A 26,441-nucleotide genomic window follows, 5' to 3' on the forward strand; every position below is an offset into this window, starting at 1 on the left:
CCGTCAAGCACGTATTCCCATATTTTTCATGTCTTCATCGATGTTATCAAGGAACATTGTTCTGGGTCTTCCTCTTCTTCTCTGACCAATGGGTCTATCAAGGAGGGTTTTCCTAGCTGGGTTATTTTATTCCATCCGCATTACATGCCCTATTCACCTCAGACGTCCTATCTTAATATGTTTTACGATATTCCCCGGCGCTCCCAGATATACAAATTCTTTCACTGCTTCGATGACGTCGTTTTCTATAACAAGTGGTCGTTTTTTTGGTGTTTATTATTAAACCCATTTTTGTAGCTTATTCTTTTTGCTACATACGCGTCTCGTACAACGTTTTTCGTTCTCCCAACAATATTGACATTATCAGCATAGTTGTGATTTGTAACATACGTATTACTTTTTCCATAGCCACAGTGAACAGTATCCAGAAGAGAGGGTCTCCAGGAGAGAGAGTGTTAGTTTTTTTTAAATTTACCAACTGATTTGGTATTCCTAGCTCTTCCATTGCCTTGAACATTTCTCTTCTATTCACAGAGTCGTAGGCTGCTTTGTAGTCTATAAATATGTGATGATATATTTATTGGTACTAGTTGCTTAAACAATTACACTTAACAAATAAAAAATTTGTTAACCTGTATTTATTCTTTACTTTTGTACAGCGAATCTAAATCATATAGTTTATTTTTAATCCTCTACATGTCGGCGGTATTACAATACCATTACTGTTGTGTACTGTACTCTGATGAAGCCTTTCTGAGGAATCTCTTGGCGTAAAAAGTATCTTCCCTAAAAAATACCGTTTCATGGCCAAAGCCAGAAAAATATTATTCAAGTCTGGAATCACTTCATGAAATTTGGTTAAATTCTGTTTACGGGCTAATTGTCTAATGCTAAATAGAATACTCACAATTTCAAGTAAAATTAGCAAATGCATTCCCTCTACTATAAACGAATTTTGGTTAAAACATCGGAGATTATCGTTGCCACTCATTATAAACGAACATATTCAACTGTATTCACACGAGATGAAACTTAATTGGAATAATCGCAGACGAATTTAATCCGACAGCTTCCGGATTATAATTCAATTTTTGGATAATTGACAAGCGAGAATAGTATAATTTTTTCCATAACATTCAATTAGGTATTGATATATTGCAAAAAACATAAAGCGCTGACAGATTTTTAACTATTTTATTAAAAAAATAAATCCAACTTTTTCTTTTCAAATTCTACGTTTTCATAAAAATTTTCTTTCTAGCATTTAATAAGGCATCGTATATCGTATATCATCAAATTATTTTCCTTATACCTAATTGCTAACATTGAACTTATTTATATATCTATTTAGCGGCCTTCTAATTTTATTAACGCCATACGTTTTCAAGATAAAGGGCGTTTAATAAAAAAACATGTTACACATTTTTTACGGTTTTACCGGAACTACTGGCAACATTGTAATGAAGTTTTATACGAATATCTTTTGGAAACTGATAGATTCCATGAATCTATTTTTATATCTGACTCTCATAGAGGACGCTAGTTACAAGGTTATTACCAAGTAATATTCAACATAACGTTTTCAAGGGTAGAATTAATAATCAAAATTCCAAGTGAACTTAAACATCATAGAATTTTACACCAAAAAGATACTGTTTGAAAATTATGAAGTAATACTCGATGCTGGTCTAAAGTAAAGATAAAGTTCTAATAAGTATATCTCGATTTTCTCTAAGTTGGCCATGGGAAGCTGACATTTATTGATTGTTATGGCGATAAGTCAACAATAATTAGATTTTTGAAACCTTGTTATTTGTAAAATTAGATATTGTTAATCAAAATATACTCAAAGATTGAATACACGATGTTAGTATTCTTAGTCGAGTGTTTAAGAAAACTCTAGTGTACTATTTATCGGGTACCTAATTCCATATAAGTTTGGTTGGCTATAAACCTTATAAACCTATCAAAAATGTCTATTAAAAAATATTAACCCCGAACTACTATCGTGGGGTCAAATTTGACCACAAGACTTGAAATTTCGTGGATAGACAGTTTGGCAAACAACCTTGTTATTCAATGTGTTTCCCAATTAAGTACGTAGTTTAACATGCTGCTTAGTAGCAAACGATCAGTTGGATAGTGAACACGATAGTGCTGAGTTCCGGTCGGATTTGACCCCACCATAGTAGTTATTATTATTTAAGATAATACATTAAAATGGCTTTAAGAATTAGTGGAAGTTTGGTGACAAGTGATAATATTTTTGACTTTCTCGAATCCCTGGAGGAGCCAACCGCGAATATTGGCACTTATAGTGACTCTAATAACAGTGATATCGACAGTGAAAGTGAACACTCGGATCACGACTCTTATTCAGAAATTGACGTAGGCGACCTATTAAGTGAATGTATGACGAATGTGTAAAAGTATTTTATAATAAAACAAATTTTTACTATGGACGGGACAGATATAAGTGGACTAAAAATGCTTCGGCACCGTCAAAAACTCGCGTACTAAATATTATTACACACCTTTCTGGTCTTGGTGGACCTGCCTTAAAAACAAAACCAACCACCGAACACCAACAATACCGAAGTGTGAATTATGGAAATACCTGTAAATTTGTCGATCATCTAAACGAAGTTGAACTTAAGACTTTTTGGTTCTTTTATACCTTTCTTGTGTACAATTTATTATTAATCTAAATTAATAATTGCCTAATCATAAGAATGTCGATTTATTATTTTCGACAAGTGTTTTAGGTAGGCAAATTTTTGGTGCTACAATGTCAAAAGAACGCTTTTTATTTCTTCTCATAACAATAAAGATTTGAATCAAGAAATAAGAGAGCAAAAGAAGGCCAATGGAGATTTAATTGCAGCAGTGTCCTATTTACTTAACCGTTTCATATCTAACAGTATAGCAAACTACACCTGTTTCGAATATGTTACAGTGGACGAGAGACTGGTTGGGTTTAGAGGTAGATACCCTTTCAGAATGTACATGAAAGCCAAACCAGTCAAGTACGGCATCAAGATTATATGTTTATGTGACGCAAAAATACATTATTTGGCAAATGCTTTGATGTATACAGGTAAAACAAATGATCCTAATCCCCAAAAGCTATCCATACCCACAAGATTAGTACTTGCTACTTGATTTAGTGGAATCAATTACCAATAGTAACTGAAATGTCGCTGGTGATAATTGATTCACCTCAATACAGCTAGTTTATGAACTAAAAAAAATCGACTTACCTATGTAGGCAAAATGCGTAAAAATAAGAGAAATTCCTCCACAATTTCAACCAAATAAAAATCACGAAGTTGATAAGTGTTTATTTGGTTTTACACGAGACAAAATAATGGTATCATATGTCCCTAAAAAAAATAAGTTTAAATATATTGTCGTCCATGCTTCACGACAAATGTGTTGACCAGGAAAGTAAAAAACCTGATATAATAGCTTTCTAAAATTCGTCGAAAGGGGTGTTGATGCACTTGATCAAAAATGTGCGCTTTATCGTTCAGGTCGAAGATGCCAAGATGGCCTTTAGTAATTTGGTATTCCATACTGAATATTGTTATAGTAAACAGTCACATTAATTTTTAGGCAGCTAATCGTTGGATTAGAAAAAAATCGATCGGATTTTATTCAAGAGCTGGGAATCAGTCTTATAAATGAACATTTTTCTATAGAATTACGCTAGATAATTTCCAAAGCACTAGAAAAAAAAATTACTCATCAAGAGCAGACTAGACCAGAAAGGCCAGTTGTAAGACGTAGGTGCTACTTGTGTCCTAGAGGTAAGGACACCAAACCTTCCACATTTTGCTCAGAATGGCATAGAATCATCTGCAAAACACATTCGTTTCAGAGACTTACCGTGCAAAGGATAGATAAACACTTACAAGTTGTTAAAATCATTCATAATTTTTATTTCAATATTTTTTAAAAACGATTTCCGGATTGGAGATCAAAATCTCAAAATCAAAGTTAAAATGTAATTCTCATTACAATCAATCGTGGTTTTATCGCCATAAAATAATATTTATCTAAACATTCCACCAGAAAACAGTTCTAAAACCTTTTTCCCTAGTTTTGTCTTACTCACGCGTTCGGAAATTAATTATATAGTTAATACCAAAATCATAAAATATATTTTTTATTTATAAATATAAAAGTGTTTGGCATTTTTCACAGCAAAATTTTTAAAACTGTGTATTGAAAACGGCTTTAGAATGAAAAATAAATAAAGAATATGGTTACAATTTTGTTGTATTCCCAATTATGCGGACATCGCAGCTTGGATTTTACGTCGCGTCGCATACAATTTTTCATTAGATTCAAATTTTTAGAGCAAGGTACTTCAGTATGTCCCAATTTAATCGCTTTGCATGATGTATAAACGCAAAGGGATTATGCTGACCAAATTCGGCGCAATTGCCGTTTTTAAGCGGCTTTGTTTATACAGAGCTCTTTGTATATATGTGTACGTCTATCCAAAATAGCGTTTTTCGACAGGCTCTTGAATGATTTGTGTGAATTTTTGCTTGTTGTAAATAACGATCGGCAGGTTTTATTAGACGGGAGAGAAATTTATATATACGTTTAAGTCGTTGATACTATATTTGTATAACAATATGACTAATTTTTTTTTGCTATTTTCTGTATTTTTTATTTAACTTCTTATAGTCTTGTGAAATATTAATCGATATTTCGCAGTAAATTTTAGTTTAACTTCCTCTTGTTTAAAGTTAAACAGGAATAAGAACAACGAATGCATATGGCGGAAATGATAATACTAAAAGATATGAGTGAAGTAACAAAAAAATGATCAAATTGTGCGAGATATAAGCGCGAACCATTTTTAAAGATTTAGACCCATCTATCTATTTTTCCCTCGATAATCAATTGAAGTAGATGGTACTTATCGGGTCTCAATAATATGTAGCCTAGATATTCAAGTTTTCATTGTTTAATTATGTTCACGATTTTTTTTTCAATTCTGTGAATTATCTCCTTATTGGTGCCATGTTAGTTCCAAGGCTCCGCACCATATAATAACATCGGGAAAATATAGCATTTCACTAGTTTTAGTTTTAGATAAAGCGAAAAATCCTTACTGATGAGGAATTTTTTTATATTGTTAAATTCTACTCTATTTTGAGTTTACATTGGTGCAAAGGTACACGTAAGATTCTACATTGTAAATTAATATGTTATTTATCCTTACCTGTTGAGCAGTATGTTGTTTTTTGTTTATCAGCATCCATTTTTTTTTCTTGAAGTTGAATCTTAGACCGTGGTCCTTATTCACTGCATTAATCCTTTCATAATTAGCCTGTTGAAATAATTCATCTACGTTACTAGAAATGACAGTGTCATCGCCAGTCATCGGCATATCTTATGCTGTTTGTTTTTATAATGTCTGTTGCATTTTTCAGACATTTTTTAAATATATCGTCGATCCGATATTAAAGAGGATTAAGGAGAAGATACACCACTGCCAGACACCTCTTTTGATTTCCACACTTTCTCTACCCGATAAATCGTGCACTAGCCTACCATGTATTTTAAACCAATATTTATTTCTTTTGAAAAAACTTGTTATTTTTGCGAAGGATAAAGGTTTTTATTGAAAATTAATAAACAGATTAAACAATCAGATAACACAGCTTGGTAGGTTATGGGCTTTAGTTGTAAGTTGGACAAAAATAAAAATAAAGTAACTTTTGCGTTAATGCATGTGCAGATGGAAAAGATTATTGGTCTTGTGGAGCAAAGAATGTCTCAGAGTGACATAGTAGCAGTAATAGGCCTACCACAGAGCGTTATGTCAAAAACTTATGCTAGGTATCAGGAATTAGTAACGCTTAAGAATAGACTAAGACAAAGTCGCCAAAAAGTAACAATGACACACCATAATCGTTTAATTGCCCAAGTAGCTAGAAGAGACCCAACAATTTCTCACCAAGGCACCTTCTGAAAGCTAGAAGTGTAAGTGTTTCAGTTGAAACGATATGAAAAAGACTTCGTATCCAAGGACTATACAGCAGTAGAGAGTTACGGGTGCTCGTGTTATCCAGGCAGCTTAATATTGATCTATAACAATAAAACATCTCAGATCAGGAACATCAGATCTGTAACTTTTGTTTTAAACACTTCCACAAAATTTATTTTAAATTATTATCACTATAGCTGTTTCTCAAGTAATCTATTTTTGGTATTTGTTTACACTTTATAGTTTTTAACTGAATAAAGATGAGAAGGGGAGAACTGTTTGTCTCAAGTTGGTCATTTTGTTAATTTAGATAGATAGATTCTATACATAGATTCTATACATAGATTCTATAGTCCTTTTACCCTATGACGGCCGATATGAAAATTAAGATATGATAAGTCGGCCCCAAATTTTACTGTATAAAAGGCAAATAAAATGAATTTATTGTACATAATGTATATAGAGGGCGTGTTAAAAGAAGTGGGACGGAATATTTCGAATACTCGAAATTATTTGTCGACATCAAATGTTCATCAAGGTCTCTATAAATGTATGTATGTTGCCAAGTTGCTGGTATGTTCAAATTTGAATAAAATACATCCAAAACATTACTTTCTGCATACACTGTATTAAATATAACCTTGAAACAAATTGGCACTAAATCACTTCCGAGTTTTCAGTAAAATAAAAGGTGTAAACACGTGTGGTCCAGTAATTAATACCAAAGCTATTGAGAGTATGCAGTCCAGTCATAAGAGCGAAGGTACTTTATCGTTTAACTAAAACACACCCAAAGTCCGAATTGAATTCCCGAAACACTTTTTTGTATTTCTTTTTTTTTTTGTCCTATTCACTGTCTGATATTTCACTATTAGAGTCGTTACTATCTGAATTGTCTATCCTAATAATTAGAGGCCGGACCTCATCTATAACTCGCTCGGTTTGAAAAGAATGCACCATTATATTTTCCGTATGTCTAATACAATTTTGCCATTGTTTTGTCTTTATTTATTCTAGCGATTCTTTCCATAAACTAAGAACGCTAGCGTCATCTATTGTTTTCGATGCATGTTTATCATAAAAATTTTTGGCTATACCCCAAACTAATTCAATTGCATTATAGTGGCAATGGTAGGGCGAGAGTTGAAGAATTTCATGGCCATATTTAAGAGCCATTTGGTCAGTAACAAATTTCTTTTGCATTTTGTGCTCTCCATACCTTTAAAGTAAATCGAATTTTAAAAATATGTTACTGTGATAAATTTTCTTTTCTGTCAACCACAACTGTATTTCTTCTTTTGTCCAGCTGCTTCAAGAAAATCTCTCTTTTACTCTTGAGTGGTAGGATGCATTATCCAACACTATTATGTATGGTTGTTCCAATTTTTAAAAACAATTTTTTCAAACCATTCTTCAAAAATATTAGCGTCCATATTTCCATGGCAATCACCTGTATTCTGTGTGGACGAAAAAATTAAACTAGCATCAGGAATAAAACTCTCATCATTTCCAGCATAGTCACTACACTACTATAAAAAATAGGTACTTATATACAACTACTACATCCTAAAAAGGACGAGGGCTGTACAACAGACGAAACAATCGAACACAAATTATTTAACAGCCAATGCTAAACAAGCATAAACACTGCATTGATTGTGATTGCAAAACCGTTCGCATGTTTTAAATAAAATTTTTGCTGAATATGTATTTTGCTAAATTATTAAATAACACCAATACAACCCACGACCATCAATTAATTTTTATCGATAAACAGAAGTGTACTATGATGACAAGTTTGAATTTGATCTACTTTGTCGATAACAGTGTCGTTAAAAGAAAGCTATTTTTAAATAGCACGAATCATTTTCAATGATTGTGTGGATTTAAGAAATACATAACTAAAAATATTTTTAAAGTGTGTATAAAGGAGATTACAATTATTATGTCACATGGTACTCCTTATTTTTCAAATAATTTGTTCTTGTACAGGCATAACTTTGACTATTGGGTAAACCTACATTACACGATACGTCAGAAGAAATTAAAAAAAAATTAACATGTAGTAAATTCACTGTTATAATAAATATTCCGTACTTGTTCTATTGCAATAAAATATTCAAATCAATAAACGATAACTTGTCAAGCAGTGCTGATTGAAACAACAGAGCAGTAAAATGTTATTCGTGAAGGTAGTGTAAAATATATGGCCGCTTATCTGGTCCGCTAGTAATAAAGTTACTAGCATTTAATTGCAAAGCAGTCTTCTTAGGTGGAAAATACATTAATAAAGAAAGCTTACGGTCTTTATTTTGAATGTGAATAATTAAAATTAGTTATTAAAATATTGATTATGATCCAGATAATGAAGTGTGTAGGTAGAATCTGTTTTTCTATTATTGAGAGCCCTTTTATTTTCTGCTATACGTCGATGCAACAAGGTGAGCAATAGTTTTAAAACCAAAACTTGAACATTGGAAACTGGCAAAATGTGCCTTTTTCAGACAAAATCATAATCGTGGACTTAACAGGCAAGAAAGAAAAGCAAAAACGGAAATTGCCAGGTCTATTCACAGATATAAAGGAGGAAGTGTCATGTTTAGAGAAGGCATTATTATTAGTAAAAAACCTTTTTTAAGTTTCCTTCCAACCAACCTTCTAGCTTTCCTCTTACCTTTCCTTTCAACCAAGCTTCTAGGTATGCTGATTTGGTTCTAGAACCTGTAGTTAGGCTTTTGAGAGGTGCAATGAGAAACATAAATTTAATTTTCATGCATAGCAATGCGCCTCCACATATCAGCAGACGGACTACTACATACTTCCTTGTAGCAGAAGATATCACTGTTCTGGAGTGCTTGCTGGCTTGCTTACCTGACCTTAAACCTATAGATAAATTGTAAGATATGCTTAAAGGAAGAATTAGAGCTCAACGGGAGAATTTTCCAAATACTGCACAGCTATTACAAGCTGCTTTTGAAGAAAACAAAAACCTGCCACATAAACATATTATGTATGCCCACTCGAATTAGAGCTTGCAAAAGAACTAGGGTTTAGTTTAATAGAAAAGTATCAGATGATTCCATATAAGTTTAGTTGTATATAATATATTGGGTCTTAATATGTTTTTAATCTCAATTCCCTGATTTTTTAATAAAAAAGAATTATAAACTAAACCTGTTATTGATATTTTGCAGTCATTTTTGATCTTTGACTATGTTATACTTGGTATAATTTAAAGTGTATTTGAACGTCCAACCATTAAGATTCAAGATTTGAAATTCTCCGCCATTCTCCAGAGTATATGTTCGCTCTGCATACATGATGATATATGAATAATGTCATCCGTATCCAAATAATAAATCATACATTCTATCGAGGACAAAATACCTGTGCGTCATGCTCCGGTATATCTACTCCTATGCCATAGGATTATATCTTTAGGTTGCTACATTTATATAGAAATGATGCATTTTATGTGGAGTATATATAGTTTTGTCCATTTATGTTTTGATTACTGGGCACTTTATAATAGCAATAGATCTAGTTAGTTGTTTTAATAAAGATTTACTGGAAGATAACATGAGATAAGACTTAAATTAATGGAAGGGAATCATACCCGAAATACAGCTTGGAAAAATTCACTTAAGATTATTATTAGGACGGAATTTATGCATTTAAATTTATCCAAATTATGAGTTTATATAGATATGGAAAAAAATTATAGTTAGTATTACAAAATTAGCGAGAGATACTAACAGAGATACTAAAATTATGTTTCCACTTAATAGACAGAGACCAAAATCGTATTTCTACGTAGTGCCTCCTCCATATGCTTTATCAACGCCCACAATAAAGCGTTATACCAAACAAAAGCAGAGTAAACTCGAATATCTCCAATTGAATTTACTGCTTTTTGAAGTAACATGTCTTTTATTTGGGAAGTACTAATAGACGGCGATGACGGAGTAGCTATCAAAGCGATCAAACTAGGCGGAAATAAAATTATCCTGGCTTTGCCCAAGCTTTTCATATAATGTATCTACCAAGGAAAAACTCCATCTCAATAGAACAATGCAGTCATTATTTTATTACATAAGCAAGGAGAAATAGCAGATCTAAAAAACTACCGTCCTGTCAGTTTGCTTTTACACATATATAAAATTTTCACAAAAATTATCAAAAAAAGTCTAGACACTAAGTTATACTTCTATCAGCCTAGAGAACAAGCTGGATTTAGATCGGGATATAGCACTTACGACCACTTACTAGTGATAAAAAACCTGATAAAGATGTCTGCAGAATACAACAAACCCTTGACACTTATATTTGTGGACTACGAGAAAGCATGCGATACCATAAGCCATCAGAAAATGATAAAAGCATAACGAATAGACCATCGCTACACTAACATAATCAAATATATCTATCAAAATGCCACAGCTAGCTTAAGACTATCTTAACAAATAAATTCTGTATACAACTAGAAGTACGGCAAGGAGACACCATATCTCCAAAACTATTCACGATGCTTTTAGAACATACTTGTAAGAAGGCACATCTGAATGAGCATGGTATCAACATAAATGGAAAGAAGCTTAGTTATTTGAGCTTTACAGCTTAGTTCCTTAAAATTATATCACGCTTCCTTGGAGGTAGGACTAAAGAATAATATGAAGAAGACGCAAATAATGGCTAAATCTGGTGCTAAATCGAAATATTGCTGTTAATAGAAGGGACATTGTGCAAAGTATAGCATTTTTAAATTGTTTGGTATATATTGAAATCACCCCGTATGTATTCAAACACCGAAGAATATTTCCAATCCTTTTTGCGTCGACGAGTTGATAATAAACTCGTTTTAAAGTTTGTTTATATATCACAGATGCATATTTCTTTGGTATTTTCTTTAATCTTTTCCGCTTAATATTGCGAGTTGAATAAATATTCCCGTTTATATGTTTTGTTTATACCAAGTTGGGCAAATGAATTTTAAAGATAATTACATCACTCTCGCTGACGCCGCTGTCAGTGGCAGTTGCTTTCAGGCTATTCCAAATTTTTCTTCAAATTTGTAATGTTTTGTGTTTTTCGTCTTATGTTTCTTAACCCCAGAAATTTTTTATTTGAACTTTTAAAGCAAAAATAGGCATTTTTTTTATTAATAATTGGTTTCATACAGGTTAAGAAATTGTAATAATTAAAATTGTAGATTTTAGGGTGTGACCTAGCTAGCTGTCATATTATTTGTTCTCCGTTTTAAGATCTAGTATTGACATATGAGAGTTAGTACTATTTTTGACAGTTGATAAATACCTAATCATAAATTGAGATCTTTGTTTTTGTTTTGTTTTTAAAAAAAGGTTAACCACTATGCATAGTTCCATTTAAAAGATATTTCTTTAGTTGTAATAATTTATTTCTGCTACAAATTGTCATCATCATCATTGGCTTTTACAACTCTTCGTGAGTTTTTGCCGCGTTTACTATTGCCTTCCATTGATTCCGATCCTGTGCTATTATTTCCCATGGTCTTACTTCCATCTTCTCCAGGTCTTCCCTGACTGCGTCTTTCCACCTTTTTCTAGGCCTTCCTGTCGATCTTCTACCATCTGGTCTTTCCCAAAACACATTGCTAATCAGTCTGTCGTCATCACTCCGTACCACGTGGCCTGCCCATCTTAATCTATTGGCTTTTATGTATCTTACGATGTTTCCTTTCCCGAAGAGAGTCTCTATTTCATTGTTGTATCTGCTCCTCCATTCATTTGTCACGCTGTCCCTGCAAGGACCATATATAATTCGCAGGATTTTGCGTTTCCATACTAATAGCTTATTGATTTCTTTCTTTCTCAATGTCCATGTTTCACTTCCATATGTCACTGCTGGTCGTATTATGGTTTTGTACATTTGGATTTTGGCACGCCTTGAGAGAAGCTTTGACCTCATTAGATGTTGAATGGCAAAGAATGATTTGTCGCCCAAATTACAAATTGTAGCTACAAATTGTCGTCCCTTAACAATTGTAAGTTTTGTAGCATCTCCATCTTCTAGAGTTTGTAAACTGATAGGACATAGTAAGTGTCTTTCTTTGTTATTTTGTAATTACTTTTGTAACTATTAATATAGTAATTTTGTACTATTAACTTTTGTAACTGTTTGTGGTGAGACAGTAATAAATATTTAACCATTTTGTTTATTTATTTTAAAAAAAGTTCCTAACCTTTCTTGTGTTTTTAGGAAGAAAGAACCTTTTCTTTCAACCGGTACAAAGATTCTTCAAAGCGGCGTCCTTAATCTAAATAGCTTGGGAACCTTCTTGTGTTTTGTTTGTCCAGAAGACTTATGTAAGTATCTCCTTGTTTCGTTTTTGCAGTTGCTCCAATCCAATCCCCCTGTCATTCACTTATCCACGACCCAGTTCTCCAAATAAAGCCTGAGTGGTCGTTTGCATAAGTTTCGGTTTGTTTTGCTTGCCCTAATCTTTGCCCCAATAATTTCTGTCCCCTGGCAGTGTTTGGTAAATTAAACGACGTATTTAAATCGGACCTAGCCATATGCCTCAAAAGGAAAATCTTTGACCAATATCTGATACCTGCAGTCACTTATTGAGCGAAAACATTATCGCTCACAAAAAAGGTGGTGAATCAGATTTGCGTGACTCAGAGGGCTATGGAGCGCCAGATGTTGGGTGTCTTTCTGAGAGACCGAATCACAAACGAAGAAATACGTCGTAAAACAAAAACGTTAGATTGAGCACAACACCCCGCCAGATTATTAGACAACCGATGCACAAAACGTATTTTCAAGTGGAGACCAAGACAAGAAGCAACAGGGGGCAGAGAACGCCCACCAGAACTGACGACCGCACAAGACAGAAGCAGATATAAAGCTGAGAGAGACCTATGTGCAGCAGTGGACGCACACAGGTTGATGATGATAACTAATAAGTGTGACAAAAAAAATTCAATAGACCGACTGTTTACACCACTGCAGAAAAAGTCTTCTTTTTCTTAATCGTTAACCTGATGCAGGTATCGTGATATCATGAAGCTATTAGCTAAATTTCCCAATGTTACTCTACGTTTTTCTATCTTCTGCCATTCTAGCACATTCTGACAATGGAGCGCCAATGGTAGCAACAATATGGTCCGTGTATCGTGTGGGAGATCTACCTCTATTTCTTTTGCCTTCTACTTTTCCCTGGATGGTAAGTTTTTCAAGACCATTTCTTCGAAGCACATATCCAAAATAGCTTATTATTTGTTCTGATATTTGTGTTCTTAGTCTTTTCTTTATGTTTAGCTAGTCCAGTATGGATTCATTTGTTCTTCGGGCCACCCATGGTATTCTCAGCATTCGTCTCCAGCTGTACATCTCAAATACATCTATGTTCTTTTTGTCTTTCTCAGTAAGGGTCCAACATTCCGATGCATAAGTAAAAACTGGAAAAACTAGACTTCTTACTAGTCTCATTTTTGTATCGGTAGTTATTTCATGGCTTTTCCAAATTTATGTTGGTTTGAACGGCATGAACAAAGTTAGATAATTAAAATATATGAATGGACAACCCGACAGAATGATATGTGTGTGGACGTGTATTAGAGAATGAATGAAATAATAGAGACTGTGTATTGAATTAGCTGTGAGGAGATTAGATTGACTGCTTATCTGAGTTGGTTAAGTGAAATGTATATTATAGGTGGTAATGGAGTCAACAGACTGAAAGTGTCGAATGGATGGGTGACGATTGATGATGAAGAACAATTCAAGCAAGACAAGTAAGGTGACCCAAGAAGTAAGAGACATGAGGAAAGAATATGTGATAAAGTGAGTCGTAAAAGGACTGACAGGAGGATGAGAAATAAGAAACTGCGAAGGGATAAGATGGTGAAAGTGGGAGGGATATGATCAATACAAAAGGAAGAAAAAGAGGGGCAGACAAATGAGGTATTTGTTAGTGAGTGATTAGTGAGGAAGTAGTAAAATGTTGGATGCCAGTGGGGTGCTAGTAAGTTTGGTTATGCTAATGGCAAATATAAAACTGCTGTTTATCAATTCAACGTCGTGAAAATAAACATTACAGTCAAGAACAAAAAACTACAGAAATCCAGGTGTGTGCACTAGCTGAATCAACGCCATTTCTAAGTAAACAAATTTTCGATAAAGTTGACTTGAATGAAAAAACATCGAAGAATGTTTTAAAAAGAAACAACAATCATTGTTATATAGGTTAGACCGTTCAAGAAATATTTCCTGATAATCATTTTAAACACTTAAAAATATGTAAAATTATAATAGAGAAATACAACTACAATAATAATTTGTTAAGTAATATTTTGTTTACAGACGATTTCTTCTTTACAGTTCGCAGGAAACATAATCCATCCGTTGTACGTTATTGGTCTCAAGAAAATAAGCATTCATTTTAAAGATCGAGAGATCATATTATTGGTCCTTTTTTTATTAAAGGAAAACTAAACGCATTAAAATATTTTGAATTACTATCCATCCATCCAATGGCACTACAGCCCAAATCGGGCCTTGGCCTCCTTCAACAGGCTTCTCCAATCATCTCGATTTACCGCTGTTCTTTTCCATGAACGCGTTCCCAGAGAGTACCTGGCATCCTCATCGACTTCGTCTTCCCATCTCTTTTTAGGTCTTCCAACAGGTCTTTTTCCCTGCATTCTTGCATTTAATAATTTTCTGGGGATTCAATTCTCATGCATGCGGACCACGTGCCCTGCCCACCGTAATCTCTGCAGTTTAGTGTGTTGTGCTAGAGTTGGTTCGCTATATTGCTCGTATATTTCTCTATTATACCTAATTCGCCAGTTGTTGTTTTCACTTATTGGGCCCAGGATCCTACGTAATATATTTTTTTCAAACACATCTAATGCATTGGCAGATTTCTGTGTCACCACCCATGTTTGACAACCATAACTTACTATGGGCCTGATTATTGTTTTATAGACTCGGAGTTTTGTTTTCCGGTGTACGTCTCGCGATTTGAATATGTAGCCCATCGCGAAATAGGCTTTATTTGCCAGCATAAGCCTTCTATTTATTTCCGGTTCTTCTTAATTGCTTGCGACCAGATCGATTCCTAGGTATGTGAATCTTGAATTACTAAATTATTTATGCACTTTAATATCTTTAAATCAACTTAAATGAAATTTGGTTTTAATAAGACCCGATTTGGTTTTGGTTGTTCTTTAAATAATGTACAGGCCGTCACAGACTATTTAAATTTATTTTCTTTTGCACGTGTGATTAGTACAGAAGTTTCAATATAATGGCCTCCTTGGTCACCAGACTTAACTTCCCTAAATTTTTTTTTGGAAATTATTAAAGACCAATTTGAACAGTCATGAATTTTAACGAGCTACCAACTTGGAGCAATTAAGACAAAAGTTAGTCGAACTTAGCTAAAACATATCGGCAAATGAACTCGAGGCAATGAGAAAGGTGTTGTATACTAGACTTGGTTCCAGTTTTGTTTCTGATGTCACTGTAATACGATGTTCCTGTTTAAATCAATTCGCTCAAAAGTTAATCGTGTTTGCACAAATTTTTAATAAATATGCATACACGAATGCAATATTTCTTAATTTATTATTAATATTATTATAAAGTGAAATAAATTAAATAAGTACATTGTGTTTTATAAAAGATGTTCATTTAACAACATAGTAAAAAACAAAGACAGTTAATGATTTTTAAACTTGAAATTGAATGAAAGGCATTCATTACCAAAAACTTTTTAAAATTTTTAACTAAAACAGATTGTCTTGTATCAGTAAAAATATTTTTATACAAAAAGAAGCTTTTTTCAACATATACTGATGTAATCGAATAATTCTGCAACTTCTAAATTCTGCAATAAACTAGGATCCAAACTAGGATCATATAGAATTTAAACCAATAATAAAAATGGTACCAGCACAAGCAAAACTAGAAAATAGTACCACATGGAAAGTTCCTTTTTGCAATTCATATATATATATATATATATATATATATATATATATATATATATATATATATATATATATATATATATATATATATATATATATATATATATATATATATATATATATATATATATATATATATATATATATATATATTGTGACGATTGGGGTTTATAGAAAATAATTTATAAGTTATATACTACATAATATTAGATATTTGGTTGTTTTAAATAAATTATATACTAGAGAATTTTATAAAAATATATTTATGTGAGGGCATTTTTAATAAATTAGCATATAATAAGTGTAAAAAGTTGTATTTTAATGTGTAAATATATATAAGTGAGCCATGTGCCTAGGCAACCAACTATACAGTAAGTAATTTGACAGATAGAAATTAAGAATTATAGGGAATATAAAGTGGGGTTATAATAATATATTGTTTGAAATGTGTATTTTATTAAATTAGAGTGTTAGTTACTAATTTGAATGTTTATTCTGATCTGAAAAGCCTAAATGTCAACAAAATTATTAATAGAAAAGAATGGAATTCTCTGGATCTCCGGAGATGGCCATGTTTGCGAGATGGTTTGTTCCAGAAAATTCAGACATGTATATAATAGAACAAATTGGAACATGATCTCTTACCAGATGGTTCTAGAAATCCAAAAACATATAAATACCCGTGATTTGGATTCAAGATGGCAGTTTTTAGTCAGAAGTCAGGCCAGTTTATTATGAAAGTTAGTACCTAGACACATTTAGTTAGTGAATAGTGAAGTAAATTGTTCAGAATTTTCAAGAAGTCAGTCAGAAAAGTTTAGTAAGAAATATGAAAGTTAGTTGGAGTCAGTGAATCAGGTACAAATAGTCAAATTGTTATATATTGAGTTAAATGAAGATTAAAAATTATGCATATAATTTAATGCACATTTATAATTATACACAAATAATTATTGAAGATTAAAAAAAGTATATTGGAAGAAATTAAATTATATTATGGTTGGAGATTAGTATAAATCAACTTATAATAATTGGATATTGGTATATTGAAAAGAAGAATAAATATAAATGGTGTTTGCTGGTTTGGTTGGTGGTGTATAAATGCTGGTGAAGAAAACTATATCTTAAATTGGTAGAAGCTGATAATTGGAAAAAGTAATTTCACAAAAAACAAGGATAACTGAAGTACGAAGACATTCAGTGGTGATTAGAATATATATAGTGGAAAACAGTTCATTTAGGCATTCAGTGAAAGAAAGGTACAAAATTTTGTTAATATAATTTAGTTAGTGTCATAACAATTTCAATTTTGAAGATAGTTTGTTTAAATTTTACATTGTCTATAGAATTTAATTAGTTTTATAAGAATATCAATTTAAAGATAGTTTATTTTAAATTTACATTGGCTAGGTTAGATATATATGTGTGTTTCATAATAGTTATAATAAAGATAATTTAAAAAAGTACTTACAAGCTAATTCTTTGAGAACCGCGATAAAAACCCTATATATTATATTATTAAAAATACTCATTGCTCATCATTCAAAAAAAAAACACATCATAACAATATATATATATATATATATATATATATATATATATATATATATATATATATATATAAACATACAGACATTTTTTTAAACTTATCTCTACCAATTCAATCTACCAATGACAATAATGTGTTCTATAAAGAAAAAAATGACAATATTTGGTGGTGATCCTGATAGTTTTAGGAGAATTCGCCATTTTTTAAATGATATTCGGTAGATTTAACATCATGGATTATAACATTATATATAATTATGAACGAATATTATATCTTATTAAACGAATACTTTGACAAAAAACCGATTTAATTAAAGGAGATAGTAACAGTTATGGTAACCAAAATAATAACCGAGGAAACTTCTATTGCACTATAGAAAAAAAGAAAGCTAAAACATTTGAACTAGATGATGATGATAAACAAATACTAGACACATGCGGAAGCAGTATCTGAGAACTTATGTACAAAACCAAAGATGCTTAACAATATACAATATATAACATCACCGAAAGTTTTGGGACAGTTTTTATATGTTTCGCAATTATTTTAAAAATTTTAAAATTCTAATTTCTAATTTATGAAACTCGCAGTAATTTTAAACCATATATCGTTTAATAATTAATGATAGCAATTTTTACGACACAGCTGATAAGGACGATATTTAAAAAAAAAATTAAAAACAAGGCAAGGCGATATAATTTTTTTTAATGAAACATGGACTAATAAAGGTTATTTTGTCAGAAAGATTTGAAAATATAAACAGATTACACAGGTATTTACTAAATGTTTGTCTATTGGATTAAAATTTATAACTGGTAAACTTTTGTTTGATTATCATTCATATTGGAGAAGAAGGGATTGTTTGTTTAGATTTAATAAAATTTGTTTTAAACTCTACAAAAAATCCACCACAAGAAAATGATTTCTAATGTTTATTGAATGTCGTTGTACCCAACGTACCAGTACCTTCGACTATACTCAACTCTTTTCATTAAACTATATCTCCATTTTCCATGCGTGTTTCCATATTTGAGATCTATCAAATTCTCTATTTTTGAAAGAAGATTGATGTTTACTTATTCTAATATTGAATATTTCACCTAAATAAAAATGATCGCATTCACAGGATATTTCATAATTACAATTGTTTGTTCTTTCTTTTTCATTGTTATGTTTAGTTTTAGATTAAAAGAATCTTAATGTGTTTGTTATTTGAATGTTGAATCTATTTCCTATCATTTTTAGTTTTTTTGATAATCCTTTTATGTATTCTTATAAATATTATAGGATTCTGTTCTAAGTTGTTCAATTCTATTCGGTCTGTTTTTGAAAATTCGTTATTTATGAACGATAAAGGATAATCATTTATAAATAAAACAGACGTTAATAAATATTTCTCATCTAAGAACGAATTTTCGTTAAAACAAGTAATTTCGGCTCTATTGTATAAGGATTTACTGATTTCCTTTTTAATAATGATGTTGTGATTTGATTTGTAATTTAGATATCTGTTGGTGTGTGTTGGTTTTCTATACATCTGAGTCTCATATCCAGTATCGTTCTTGGAGATTGAAACATACAGGAAAGGTAGTGTGCCATTAGATTCCTTTTTTATGGTAAATATTATTGTCTCTTTTTTATCGCTTATATTATTCTAGAATATGCCCAATAACTCTGATCCATGATGCAACATCTTTATGTATCCACCATACGTGAAGTATGTGGGCTTTTAATTTTGTTTAGAAAAAATATCTGTTTCGAAATCTTGCACAAATATATTCGCTAAAAATAGAGATAAAGCCCGTTTCTAGATCAAAATTATGTTTATAGAATTCATTATTTAGATGAAAATAGATATTATCAGTACATATTCTCAATAACTGTATTATAGTTCTCTAGTTGTAAATATATTATCATTCTTTAATTTTGTTTCGATTATGTTTAAAGATTTATCTAATGGGACTTTTGGAAATATACTATTTATAACAAAACTTACTAAAATAATATTTGAATTAAATTGAACCATTTGCAAATGGTTATATAATATTTAATAAAGATTTTGATTTTACTACAATGAGAATTTTTGATCCAAAAAATAGGTCTAAGGGATGTAATTGCTTTAAAAACTTTTGGTACTCCATACAAATGGGGCATATTACTGTAAAAAATTTTCTTTAATAATCTGTTAAATAATCTTTAAACTTGGATTCTATTTTATTGGGAATAAGCCACAATTGAAGGTTAAAATAAGTTTATTGACGTTTCAATTATTGAAATAATTAAAACGTCAATAAACTTATTTTAACCTTGAATTGTGACTTATTCCCATTAAAATAATATCCAAAGTTTTATGTATGCTGTTTTACAAAGGCTTCGTTGGATCCATTGTTAATTTGGTAACAGGTTTGTTTGTTATTACTTAAATTTTGTCCTTATATTTTATCCATTATCACAGTTAAATATTCCTTATATGCTGGTAGAATAATTGTAAAATCATCATTTTTAAAGTTCAAAAATGCTCAAAATCATCAACAGCTTTTATTTGTTTCTTGCTATGTTCTGTTTTTTTGAATGTTACATAGTATTTTTTATTCGTTTTTTTTTTTCGTGGGTTGGTAAATATTACCATATTTTCTTAACACAATTTAGACCTTTTAACAGTAATAAACTTTCCGTTGATAACATAATTATGTTGCTATCTAATGCGAAGAAAACTATTTAACCCTTAAAGCTGGCTCATTTGAAATTTATGTACTACCGTATTCAAAATTTGTCGGGATGATCATATTATTAGTATGAATTCTTTTACAACTGTAACTATTTATCAATAATTATAAGTATTCTTCTTTGAGCAGTCGCGTAATAATTAATGAAATTGCGGTTACTGCTGCAAAAAGTACTCATATCTTTGACATACACCAAAATAGAATATTATAATATTCTAATAATAGACTAATAAATATAATTTATTTAGTCAATATACAAAAATAGTTTTGTTTTTGGCAAGTCAAAGGAATAGCGACAATTTTTACATACATACATATAAAATTTTTGCGAATTTAAACATTATAAACAGATATTTAATATTAAAATTCAAGAAATGACAAACACACTAAATTAAAATATAAAAACATGAAATATCATCATAATAGGCAACTATTCTGACCAAACTAGTACTATTGTATAAAGGCTATACTTAGGTACTCCGTTTTTGAATAGAAACAATGTTTAAAAAATGTGATTTGATTTTCAGCTTAAACGATAACAAGTGAAGACTTTTTACTTCATCTGGCAAAAAGTTTACAAACCAAAATCAGTCAAATTTTTTATGCTCTTTGTCAACCTAAACGTTGTGCTCTAATAGCATCTCTAGATCTTGTATCGTGATTATGAAAGTTGAAGTTTATGTTAAATTTATCGTTGTAGACATGAATTTTAATTAGCGTCAGTGAAGTGAAGTGTATATTATATGTAGTGGCATAATACCTAAATCAAGAAATAAAGGTTTACAGTGTCCTCTATATTCTGCTCTTGCAAGTATCCTCACTACTCTTTTTTAACGTTTAAATAAAAATTCGATCTGTGTGCGACGAATTGCCCCAAACAGTTAGTCCGTACTGTAAATGGCTATGGAATAGTGCAAAGAAGCATATTCTAAGTGGTACTTTTAGTATATAAACTAAGTTGCGTATTAAAAATATACTTGCAGCAAGTCTAGAACTTATATAATCTGTATGAGCACTCCAATCCAAATTATCATTTAGAAAGATTCCTAATAGTTTAACACTATTTCTTGAGATATACTTCCAATTGGAACTAAAAACCAAATTCTGATTTTTTTTTCATTTAGCTTCAGCCCATTATGTACAAATCAGTTTTTTGCTTTCTGGGTATCACTATATATTTTAATTTCTAAATTATGCTAATTAATATCAGTATTAATGAGAGTTAAATCATCTGTAAAACAAACACATTTTATAGGAAACGTATAGTGAAATAGATCGTTCAGATAAATAAGAAACAAAGTGGATCCTAATACCAAACATTAAAGAACTCCAAATTCGACAGCGTTAAACTCAGAATAGCTGTTATTAAGAAGAACTGCCTATTAAGCTGTCATTAAGAAAAAATCTAAATAGATTAAGACTGTTTTCCCTAATACCGTATTTATGCATTTTTTCCAACAGTAATTTATGTGAAACACAGTCAAAAGCTTTGGAACAGTCACTCAATGTCAAAGACACAAAATGACCTTCTTCCAAGATATCAACTATATCGCTCACAATTTTCTGTATAGCTAGTGTAGTGCTACACTTTTTTTAAAGCCACCTTGATTACAGTGAAGTATTTTTTATTTTTTCATTTATTCTATCAAACGAACATTTAGAACACTCTAAAAAATTTTGCTAAAAATGGGAATGATTGAGACGGGACAATAATTTCCAATTTCATTTAAAGCTTTCTTTTTGAGCACTTTTGTTACTTTTATTATATCTGAGAAAATCCCTTCATTAAGACAATTATTATTATAAAGTATGGCTAATTTGTCAATAATTATATCAATTGGGTCCACAGTTATTTTTTTTTGTTTAAGAAATAAAAATCCGTGCAGTGTGAATTTTTCAATCTATGCAAAACATTCCTGATTTCAGTATCACTGATAGGTAATAAAAATAAAGAGTCGCAAGGAGAGTGTACATCTTTCAAAAAATCTATGGCTACATTTTCATTTGTAGAATTAAAAGAACTTCTAATATGTTTAGCTACTTAAGTAAAGTAATTATTTTAATTGTGTGATGTAATCGCTCTTGGACAGACTTTTTTATTTTGAAATTGATTTCTGTGATAATTTATAACTTTCCAACTGTCACGAGATATATTTTCTGAATTTGAAAAGAAATTCTCATAAGCCAGTTTGTTTAATGATATTGTTAATTTATAATGCTTCTAAACTTTTTATACTTACTAAATTCCTTTATAGATCCCAAATAGATCTACAAGTAATTTTTTTTGCATTCACCCTACACTTACAAAAAACATTCCTTATTTCACCTTTAAATATAATAGAGCACAGAAAATTTAAAAATTCTATAAAATTTTATATAATTCGAATACCTACATTTATCCCCTTTCTCTATTTGTCACAACGTATCCATTATTGTCAACGTAACCGTGTATTCCTTAAATTAATATTCTCTTAAATCTCGGTTATATTCAAGCCTGTATCAAAAACTTATTCATAATAAGTTTACATTGTCATTAGTAACAGTCCTGTATAAAGACTGCTGTAGTCTTGTACCATAAAACCTATCCTATCGTGTGTTTCCAAATCGAGTATACAAGAAAGAAGAAAGAATTGAGAAACAGTTCACAATAAATTCAAAGCTAGGTAGAAAAGTCAAAGAGCCTGGTCTTCATCTTTTAATCCAAATAACTTGCCTGTCACGTCATGATTGATCTGTTTTCTGTATATGTAATGACTGTCCAATGAATTATAAAATCTGAAAAACCATCAAAATTAATTGTACATATTACATCTTACAACAAACAAAAAAATGTATAACAAAAACTTATAGTCAAATAATTGAACGCTTTTTCGTAAGTTCTAAAGCCATTAGAGCCCAAAACATATTAAAGATGACGTAAAAATATTCATCAAAGCAAGAGATTGATCTCATAACGTCATTCACATGAACCTAATTAGCCAAATAAAACCTGTCACACTAGACTCAATCTTGTGGAGCTAACAAAGAAGTATTTATAGATTGTAGATTAGGGAAGTAGATTAATAGATTGCTATACAAACAACAAAAAACATATAATTGATAATACGTCAAACTCTTTCTGCCAAATACGTATTAGGATGCTGTAGACTCGCCCCAAAATATATTTTTTAGAGGAACCATAAAAATGTGCCATTTATGACTTGTACTTTTTCTCTAGTGTAAACGTAATTATAAGTATTTAGTGCAATTAAAAACGTATACAACAACAGAAGATAGCGATATTTCTAAAACATTATTATTGACAGGTCCATAGGTGAATAAGACATACCTTATTTTAATATTTTTACATTATAATTTGTATATATATTCACAGATAAGGTTAAATCATCTTTTATCTTATATGTAAAACAATTTCGACAAATTTATGTTTAAAACAATTTCGTATGGTCTTTTTGCCATTTTTTCTGAGTTGTATAAATTGTAGTGAGAACATCTGGTTTGTTAGTGTAATGTTAAATAAGTTAATCAATAAGTTTATTTAAATGAAATATATACTCACCTACGATAGCAGCAGAGGCTAAGCCTTTATGGAACACCCTATACTATAATGTTAGTAGTGTCCGCCCATTGCCGCAAAAATAAAAAAAAAGAAAACGAGAGGAAAATCTCTCGATTCTCGTTCTCGACCTGCCAGAACCAGCAAATAGAAAAAATCGTTTCACACATGCACAACTGCACCTGCACCTTTACTTGTCACCGGCCTGTACCGCACGCGACGACGACGAGCTGTGCACCAGGTCTGCACTCTGGTACGGCGCGTTGTATAGGCGACGCCCCAAGTGAACACGTAAAACAGGTACGGGGGCTGTGCAGCTTTGCTGCGCAGTCGCTTAGGCCGCTCCGCAGGCGCTAAGTCTTGAATCGATACCCTCGCCGGGGAATAAATGTTCCTCTACACTCGATCCTCAGCATTGCTGGCTATAGCTGAAGCTAAAGCTAGACCTACAACTAGAGTTGTAGTAAATGCCGATAACACCAGGACCTCTCCCGATCACTACATGCAGCCGTTACACTGTTAAAATCACCGTATAGGAACATATACTTAAAGGGCTAAGTTGCTATGTACTTCTGCTTTTTTGTGTATTTGGCTCAATTAGAAATATATTTTGCGCTTTATTCTGAATAGTTATTACAAAATATTTATATGTTCAGACTTTACATCTTACTTTGGTATTTTTATTATTAAACAGGGCACATAATTATAATAAAAAAAAAGGTTTTTATCTCTGTTTTATATATTTATGGGTTTGATATTCTTGTAAACGGCGCTTTTGTTGTTTTTATCTTTATACAGGATGATCAGATTTTGTGACCAAGTTCCTTATAACAGTTATTATAGTATAGGAGATACCAAAATTTACAAAAATATTAGACAGCTGTGTACAAATTTACCATACATCTGTACATTGTAAAAACTTTTAATTTTGGTAAGATAGTTTCGAAACAAATTCAGATTTCTGCTTTAATCTGAACCTTCTATTCGCTCCGTGCGTGACTGACGCGACACCTACCGCCTTTATCTGACAGTTTTGGACCTACCAATTTTCAGGTTAAACAAATGACATTAATGACATATGTTTCACACTGTTAAATACAGGCGAAATTGACAATTATTAATAATTAACTTTTTAGTTATATTTTTTTAGTTTATGTACAAAATAAATGTAGTATTAAAAACTGGGTTTCTCAAAATTCATCATAATACCTATATCTTTTTAAGTCCAAACGGACAAGAAAAGTTAAAAATCTAGTACTGGCAAATCAAGTTTTTCACGTGAAAGAGCATATAATTAAAAACAGTAATAGTAAAAGTTATGATATAAAAGCTAAAGTCATCAGGCACTCTGCAGTTAGCTTGAAGTCTTATAAAATATCATTTAAGGTAAATTATTTAAATATTTCAATTGCATAAAAATGAGGCTACGTGATATTTCCTTTTTCATATTAATAGCACGGATCCATCTTTTTCTTTTCTCTAATTTATATGTAATCTTTGGGAACCTATAAAAATATTGTAAAATGTTATACCTTGCATTTATAGAAGGTTCAGATTAAAGCAGAAATCTGAATTTGTTTCGAAACTATCTTACCGATTTTTCTATCAGATGTCGCTATTGCGTCCATAACGAAGCCATTTTATTGTTGCTTCCTAAAAGACAGAGAAGATTATTTTTCACGTTAAGAACGGCTATGAATAACTGTTCTGATGAGACTTATTAAGTCGAAATACGTATCAACAGATACATAGACGCTTTGAACGTGAAATCAAATCTTTGCTGTCTTTTTCATTTTATTCGGATCTACTCTGTATGAGATTCTTCTCTTCTTCCTATGCCGTCCCCATTAACGGAGGTTGGCGACCACATTTTTAAAAGCTTCTCTGTCTTTTGCAACGTGGAATAATTCGTCTACAGTCATGTTTGTCCAGTCTCGAATATTTCGCAGCCATGACTTCCTCTTTCTACCTATTCCCTTTTTGCCATCGACTCTACCCTGCATGATGACCTGCAGAAGACTATATTTATTATTTCTTAGTATGTGTCCAAGGTATGCAGTCTTGCGTACTTTTATCGTTCTCAACAATTTTTTGTCTCGACTCATCCTTCTCAGCACTTCCTCATTGGTGGCCCTGGCAGTCCATGGGATTCTCAACATTCTCCGGTATATCCAAAGTTCAAAGGCTTCAATCTTTTTAACTATTTGCGCTTTTAGTGTCCATGTTTCTACCCCGTACAATAGTTGCGACCAGACGTAACATTCAACAAACCTCAGTCTCAGTGCAATATTCAGATTTTTGTCACAGAACAATTGTTTAAATTTTAAGAACGCTACCCTTGCCATTTCTATTCGTACCCGGATCTCTTGGTCTGGATCTAATTCTGTGTTGATGTAAGCTCCCAGATATTTATATTTTGTCACTCTCTATTTGCTGTCCACCAAGAGTTAGTTGTTCATTATTTATTGGACTCCTTGATACTATCATAAATTTGGTCTTATCTGTGTTGATGTCAAGTCCCATTTGAATGCATTCACTATTTATTGCATCTAGTAAAGTTTGTAGTTCTTCTATACTTTCAGCCATAATTACCGTGTCATCTGCAAATCTCATGGTGTTTATG

The 26,441-nt window shown here is 31.4% G+C and overlaps 1 long non-coding RNA gene across 1 annotated transcript in view; it reads right to left on the reverse strand.

The window, feature by feature from the left end:
* Nucleotides 1–24,059, reverse strand: part of LOC140441486 (uncharacterized) — a 276,397-nt gene extending 252,338 nt beyond the window's left edge. The window contains exon 1 of the long non-coding RNA XR_011951007.1: nt 23,822–24,059. This is a non-coding gene — a long non-coding RNA (uncharacterized lncRNA). The remainder of the gene's footprint in view (nt 1–23,821) is intronic.
* Nucleotides 24,060–26,441: the final 2,382 nt, after the last annotated feature.

The sequence above is a fragment of the Diabrotica undecimpunctata genome, chromosome 1, assembly GCF_040954645.1.
Source record: "Diabrotica undecimpunctata isolate CICGRU chromosome 1, icDiaUnde3, whole genome shotgun sequence".
Lineage (NCBI taxonomy): Eukaryota > Metazoa > Arthropoda > Insecta > Coleoptera > Chrysomelidae > Diabrotica > Diabrotica undecimpunctata.